Here is a 6000-nt window from a genome sequence, read left to right as displayed (position 1 = left end):
ACTAACATGAGTTCATGGAACACTGAGGGAAGGGGCTGCTATTATTCCCATTCACTGACAAAGAAACTGAGCCCGAGAGTATAAGTAATTTGTTTCGAAAGCTATTTTTGTCTAGGTGGACCTTGTTTTATATTACACTCTCTTATCTCTCTTTTTCTATCCCTCTTTCCCTCCCTCCTTTTTTCCTTCCATTAGGAATTGCACCCAAGGCCTAAGCACACACACACTCTACCACCCATCCACTCCTCCAACCTCTGAAACACAATTTCTGATTGCTTAAAGTGGAAAAACAGGCCCCCTCCCCCCACCTCCTGCACTTCAGTAATTGCAAAGATTCCTTTCTTTGGGAAGGAAATAGCCCTCCCCTTCAGCAGGCCTGCTGTGTCTGTACCCCAGGTCCAGTTTCTCCAAATCTTGGTATTTCACGAAAGGACTCTGGCTTTCAGTTGGACAACTGTATGCTAAAGATTAGGAAATCTTGGCCCCAAGAGGTGAAGGAGCTGCCCCCAGGCCACAGACGGGAGCAGGGAGGGGACTGGAATCCCATCTCTTAAGAACTAGAGCTGCCCAGTTATCAAGACGCTTTTGCGAGGGAAAGGAGGACGCTGAAGTTTCCAGTTCAGTCACCTGCGAAATGGGGTGAATCACTGGCTGTCTTCGTGAAAAGCGCGGGGGCTAAGCGTGTGTGGTCAGCCCACGAGCGGCCACCTGGTAGTAGGAATGGGACCAAGACCGGTAGGCCGAGGGCTGGAGCATGTGGAGTCCTCAGAGGTGGCCGAGGAGGGCGTGGCGGGTGCGGGGCGGAGCCCCCGAGGCCCGAGGCTGGGAGGGCGGATGGGGGCGGGGACTGCAGTTGGAGCCTTTGGACGGGCAGTGGGTGGGGCCGGAGATGCGGCAAATAGGATCGCGCGACCCTGGGCGGGGCTCCTGGAAGTCCCGGCAGGGTTTCGGGTCGCGGACCGGCCAGTCTGTACAATGGGAGGGGACCGGTGCCTGGGGAGCAGGGAGGCCGGCTTAAGGGCTTGATGGGCATGGGCGGGGCCCAGAGGAGCTGGAGTTCCAGTTTGAAGGGTCTCTGAGGGAATCTCTGAGGAGCCGGCGGACACAGCCTGACCGAGCCAAGCAGGTCAGTGGGCGGATTCCAGGAACCCCGCTCCAGGTTCTGAGGAGCACTGGGCGTGGCTCGGGGGTGCCTGTGGGCGTGGCCCCCAGTCATTCAAGGGAGGGGTGCGTCTGGGGCACCGCCTTCTGCGGCCCACTGCATCCCTCGTCGCTACCAGAGGGGGCGCTGGGAGCCCGAGGCGTGGAACTCAGGGTGGGAAGCGGGCTTCCCCTCCCGGAAGTGGGCGTGGCGTGGCGCGGGTCCACGGCCCGGTTGGGCGCGGCGCGGCGCGGGGGCGGGGCCAGCGCGTGGCGGCAGGGGCGGTGGCGGCTGCCCTCGCCCCTCCCCCGCGCGGCGCTCAGTGCCAGGCGGGAGGCGGCAGCGGTTGGAGGCTTCGCCGGGCTTTGCAGCGGGGACTTCGGCGGCGGCGGCGGCGGCGGCGGTGGCGCCTCAGGCACCTCGGCCCTGGTGAGCGGCGCGTGCCCGGCAGGACCGCTCGGGAGCGAGCCGGGCGGGCGGACCTGTCCTCTCAGCATGTGCCGGCGCCGGCTGACAGGAGCCGGCGGGGCGAGGGGCAGGGCCGGTGGAGGGGAGAGGGCTGGTGGCGCGCGGGGCGCGGATCCTGGGGCGGTGTGCAAGGGGTCAGGGCCAGGAGCTGCTGCGGGGGGCTTGGGGTCGGCCCGGTTGGCCTGAGGAGCGGGAGGCGCGGTCCGGGTGGGGAGGAGGCGGCCCAGGGGAGGGCTTCGGGGGTCGCTGGCCGGAGGCAGCGTGAGGAACCGCGGGCCGACGGGACTCCGCTGCTCGAGGGAGGTTCCAGGGGTCAGGGGCCGGCGCCCGGTGGAGCGAGGTGCTGGGTGGGGAGGGGCCGCTCGGGGCTGGGGCGCCCGGGCCGGGGGCGGGGCCTGGGCCACCCCGGGGAGCGAGTGGGTGGGGGTGGGCTGGGGCGAGCCGGGCCCTGCCTGGGAGCGGCGGGCGCGGCCCTGGCCAGGGGGCCGCTTGGCTTTGGGTGCGAGCCCCCCGGGGGCCCTGAAGGTCTGGGTCGGGGTCCCGGCAGGGCGGGGCCGGGCTGGAATTGGAGTAATGATGGTGTGGGGGGGGCGGTGGCCTGGGAAGAGATCGCACGGGGTCGCGGGAGCCGAGGGCTGAGACTGGAACCCAGCAGAAAGGCTGCAGGCTCGGGGGCCTGGGGCGAGCTAGTCAACTGGTGATTCGGGACGTGCTGCTCCATTAGCGGGGCAGCTGGCGAGGGACCCAGTGAAAAGGAGCGAGGTGCAGGTGGGGCTCCGCCGCGCTGGAATGACTGAGGATGAGCTCAGATGTTGAGGGTGGAAATGCAGGAACCGAGCCCTCCCGCCTGTCCCCACAGGCGCACGCACACCCGCTTTTGGTCTCAGACGATTTGAACGTACTGGGGGAAGTGGGAGGCTGCGGGGAGAGCGGAGAAGAAAGGGGCTTCCTCTTGGAGGGTGGTGCTGGCCCTGCCGTCCTTTTTTGGGAGTGTTCAAAGGGTTTTGATCGCTGGAAAAGGAAATGTAGGCTTTACGGCATCGTGGTTTAGAATCACATCCTATATTTGGCTTTAATGTAGGCTGCCCTTGTTTGTGGTGTCTGAAGTGCTTGCTCTACATGTTGCAAACGTGGGATTCAGAGTGAGAAGCAAATTGCAAGTTGTTCATCTCCCTCAGAGTAACAGCATACACTGGCATTTCCTTCCTGTACAGCGTTTTATTTTTTCTATAAAATATTTTAAAAGAATGGAATATAGTGCATATTTATTGAGTCATCCTGGGTGGCGAATATATTTACTCTTGAAAATAGTTACCACAAAATATTAGGCCCTTTTACCACAGCCTTCCTGCCTGGGATTACATTATAAAGCAGTACTTATAGGTCTCTTAGTCACTCCATGTAATAAAGCATCTCATTGTCCTTATCTGGCAGAACTCTCCTGACAACAGGACCTGCTAGTATAGACAAAAACATGATTAAGTTTAAGTACTTGTTTCCTACTGTCTTTTTTAGTTGGGAAGGCAAATACATATCTGTTTAGTATTTTTTTTCCCACATTCTCTGTAAAGCTGAAGAAATGGGCAAACTATTTCAGACTTGACTTTATCATTTCAGAAGACGGATGTAAGAATTCTTTTTTTTCCTAAGCTAGAAGGTATGCTTCATAGTCTTGATGTTTGGCTAGAAAGCCTAATATTAAATGTTGATCTGAGAGCTTGCATAAATAGTAAAAAAGTGAAATAAAACTGAGAATTGTGTTGTATCATAGCCTGAAAGTAGAGTGTCTTGCAGTAGGTGATAGGCATGTGTACTGAGGATTGAACAAAGATTTGTTGTGAAGATTAAGTACACACATTAAAAAAAAAATCTAGAATGTGGCTTGTCTGTATTTTTGATTACTAGTGGATGGTACTCTGAAACCTGATGAGTTTTAATATGCCAAGATTCAACTGCACACAGTTGAATCTTATGATTGTTACTTTGTTTGCAGATTGTGTTAATTAGCATTTATGTTTATTTATGTATAGTTTAGGATTAGATTCAGGGTCAAGAATAGCAATTTTTAAACACTTGGATTTTTTTGATACAAGTTTATGTTTGACACATCTGTCACTTCTGGGATCCACTCCAACCATTTGGAAAGTCACTGTAATGTCTATGAGATGGAATGTTCAAAATGATAAATTATCAGTTCTTAGTTAATATAAGGGGGAATGTGGAAGATTCAGTTCTTTATGATGGCAGAATATTTATTTCTTAATATTTTCATTTGCCACAAACTAGTAATTTAGAAACATAAATTGGACTTCTTTACCTTTGACTTCTTTTTCAGGGGCAGAGCAATAATAAATTTAAGTGGGGCTTTCATATTCAGGGTACAAATCCATGTGATACAACCTTTTAAACTTGGTTTTCATTTGCTGATTTCTCTGTTAGTCTATCCCAGAGTTATGAAAACTCTTTTCGGGCATTAGTGAGTATGTCTTTTTAAACCTAAGGTACTTTTCTGTATTAAAACATGGAATTCTTCATGAATATTTCAGTGTGACCTAGTACCTAGAATGTTAAGTAATAGAATCTCTCTGGGTTTTCATTGCCCTAGTTCAGATCCCTTAAAGTGAGTGAACAAGATTCTTTAGTCCTTTCTTGGCACTTTGCATTTTGACACCATCTAATGGAATCTTTTTTTGTAATAACAGCTTTGTTGAGATATAATTTATGTGGCATTTAAAGTGTACAGTTCAAGCTGGGAGTGGTGGTGCATGCCTAAGGAGGCTGAGGCAGGAGGATTGCAAGTTCAAAGCCAGCCACAGCAACTTGGCCTTAAGCAACTCAGGGAGACCCTGTCTCTAAATAAAATACAAAAAACAGCTGAGGATGTGGCTCAGTGATTAAGCATCCCTAGCTTCAATCTCTAGTACCAAAAAAAAAAAAAAAAAAAAAAGTGCAGTTTACTGGTATTTAGTGTAGTCCCAGAATTGTACAGCCATTAATCATCATAATTAGAACATTTTCATTACCTGAGAAAGAAACCCCCTACCTGATAGCAGTTTCCTTCCACTGTTCTGTCTTTTCACTTCCCACCTAGTAACCACTAACACCTCCTGCAGTTTGCCTATTTTGGACAATGGTGTAAGTAGAATCATTCTGATATTTGGTCTTTCATGTCTCAGATTTTTTTGTTTGTTTTTTGTTTTTTGGTACAGGGATTTAACCAGGGAGCACTTAGCCACCGCGCCACATCCCCAGTCCTTTTCTATATTTTACTTAGAGAGGGTCTCGCTAAGTTGCTGAGGCTGGCTTTGAACTCGCAATCCTCCTGCCTGAACTCTAGCCATCCTGCCCCTTGCCAAGCTGCTGGGTTTACAGGCGTGCATCACTGTGCTCAGTTTATTTCTCACTTCTTTTATTTAGTATGTTTTTAAGGTTTATGTATGTTGTATGTGCAGTACTTGGTTTTTTGTTTTTTTGTTAAATAATATTCCACTGTATGGATATACCATTTTTGTCATTCATTCGATTGATGGACATTTGGAGATTTCTTTTTTGGCCATTATAAATAATACTGATATGAACATTTATGTACAAGTTTGTTTGTTTGTTTTCTTGTCTTCTGGTTCTAGGAATTGAATCCAGAGACATTATTCCACTGAACTACATCCCCAGCCCTTATTTTTTAATTTTATTATTAGTTAAAAATTTTTATTTATTTATTTTTGTACTGGGAATTGAAGCCAGGGGCATTTAAGCACTGAGCCTTATCCTCAGTCCTTTTTATTTTATGACATAGTCTCACTAAGTTGCTTAAGGCCTCACTTAGTTGCTGAGACTGGCCTCCAACTTGTGATCCTTCTGCCTCAAAGCTTCTCAATTGTAGGTGTGTGGCACTGTACCCCGATTATTTACTTTTTATTTCACAGTTTATATCTTTATTTTTCTTTTGGGGAGTGTTAGGGTTTGAACCCAGGGCCTTGTATATGCTAGGCAAGCACTTTGCCACTGAGCTACATCCTCAACCCCCACAATTTAGTCTGGTAAACTAAAGCAGTAACAACATATTTCACAAACTATTTTACAACTTAAGTCTTATGAATTTAATTTCACAAAAAATTAGGTTCATATTTTAGGCTAACCTAAAACCCCAGCTTTATTTTTTATCTTGTGACAGGGTCTCTTTATGTTGCTGAGGCTTAAGTTTCCTTAAGTTTCTGAGGCTGAACTTGAACTTTGTATCCTTCTGCCTCAGCCTTCTTCCTGAATTGCTGGGATTATGGCGTGCACCACTGTGCCCAGCTCATGTACAAGTTTCTGTGTGAACATCTGTTTTCATTTCTCTTGAGTATTGACCTAGGAGTAGTGTTGCTGGATCATATGCTAGCTCTATTTAA

General features: G+C 49.4%; 1 protein-coding gene across 2 annotated transcripts in view; it reads left to right on the top strand.

Annotated features, from left to right (window-relative positions):
- Positions 1-970: 970 nt before the first annotated feature.
- Coro1c (coronin 1C) overlaps positions 971-6000 on the top strand; it is a 75850-nt gene continuing 70820 nt past the window's right edge. The window contains exon 1 of one of the 2 annotated variants that reach the window (XM_047560351.1): positions 971-1126. The gene's annotated coding sequence lies outside the window, so the exon portion shown is untranslated. Of the gene's footprint in view, positions 1127-1438; positions 1571-6000 lie in introns of those variants that run through there. The other variant, XM_047560352.1, reaches the window with a different exon arrangement.

This window comes from Sciurus carolinensis, chromosome 8, assembly GCF_902686445.1.
Source record: "Sciurus carolinensis chromosome 8, mSciCar1.2, whole genome shotgun sequence".
In the NCBI taxonomy this organism is placed as follows: domain Eukaryota; kingdom Metazoa; phylum Chordata; class Mammalia; order Rodentia; family Sciuridae; genus Sciurus; species Sciurus carolinensis.
The sequence above is the reverse complement of the archived record's forward strand: the minus strand, read 5'-3'. Positions and strand labels throughout refer to the sequence as shown.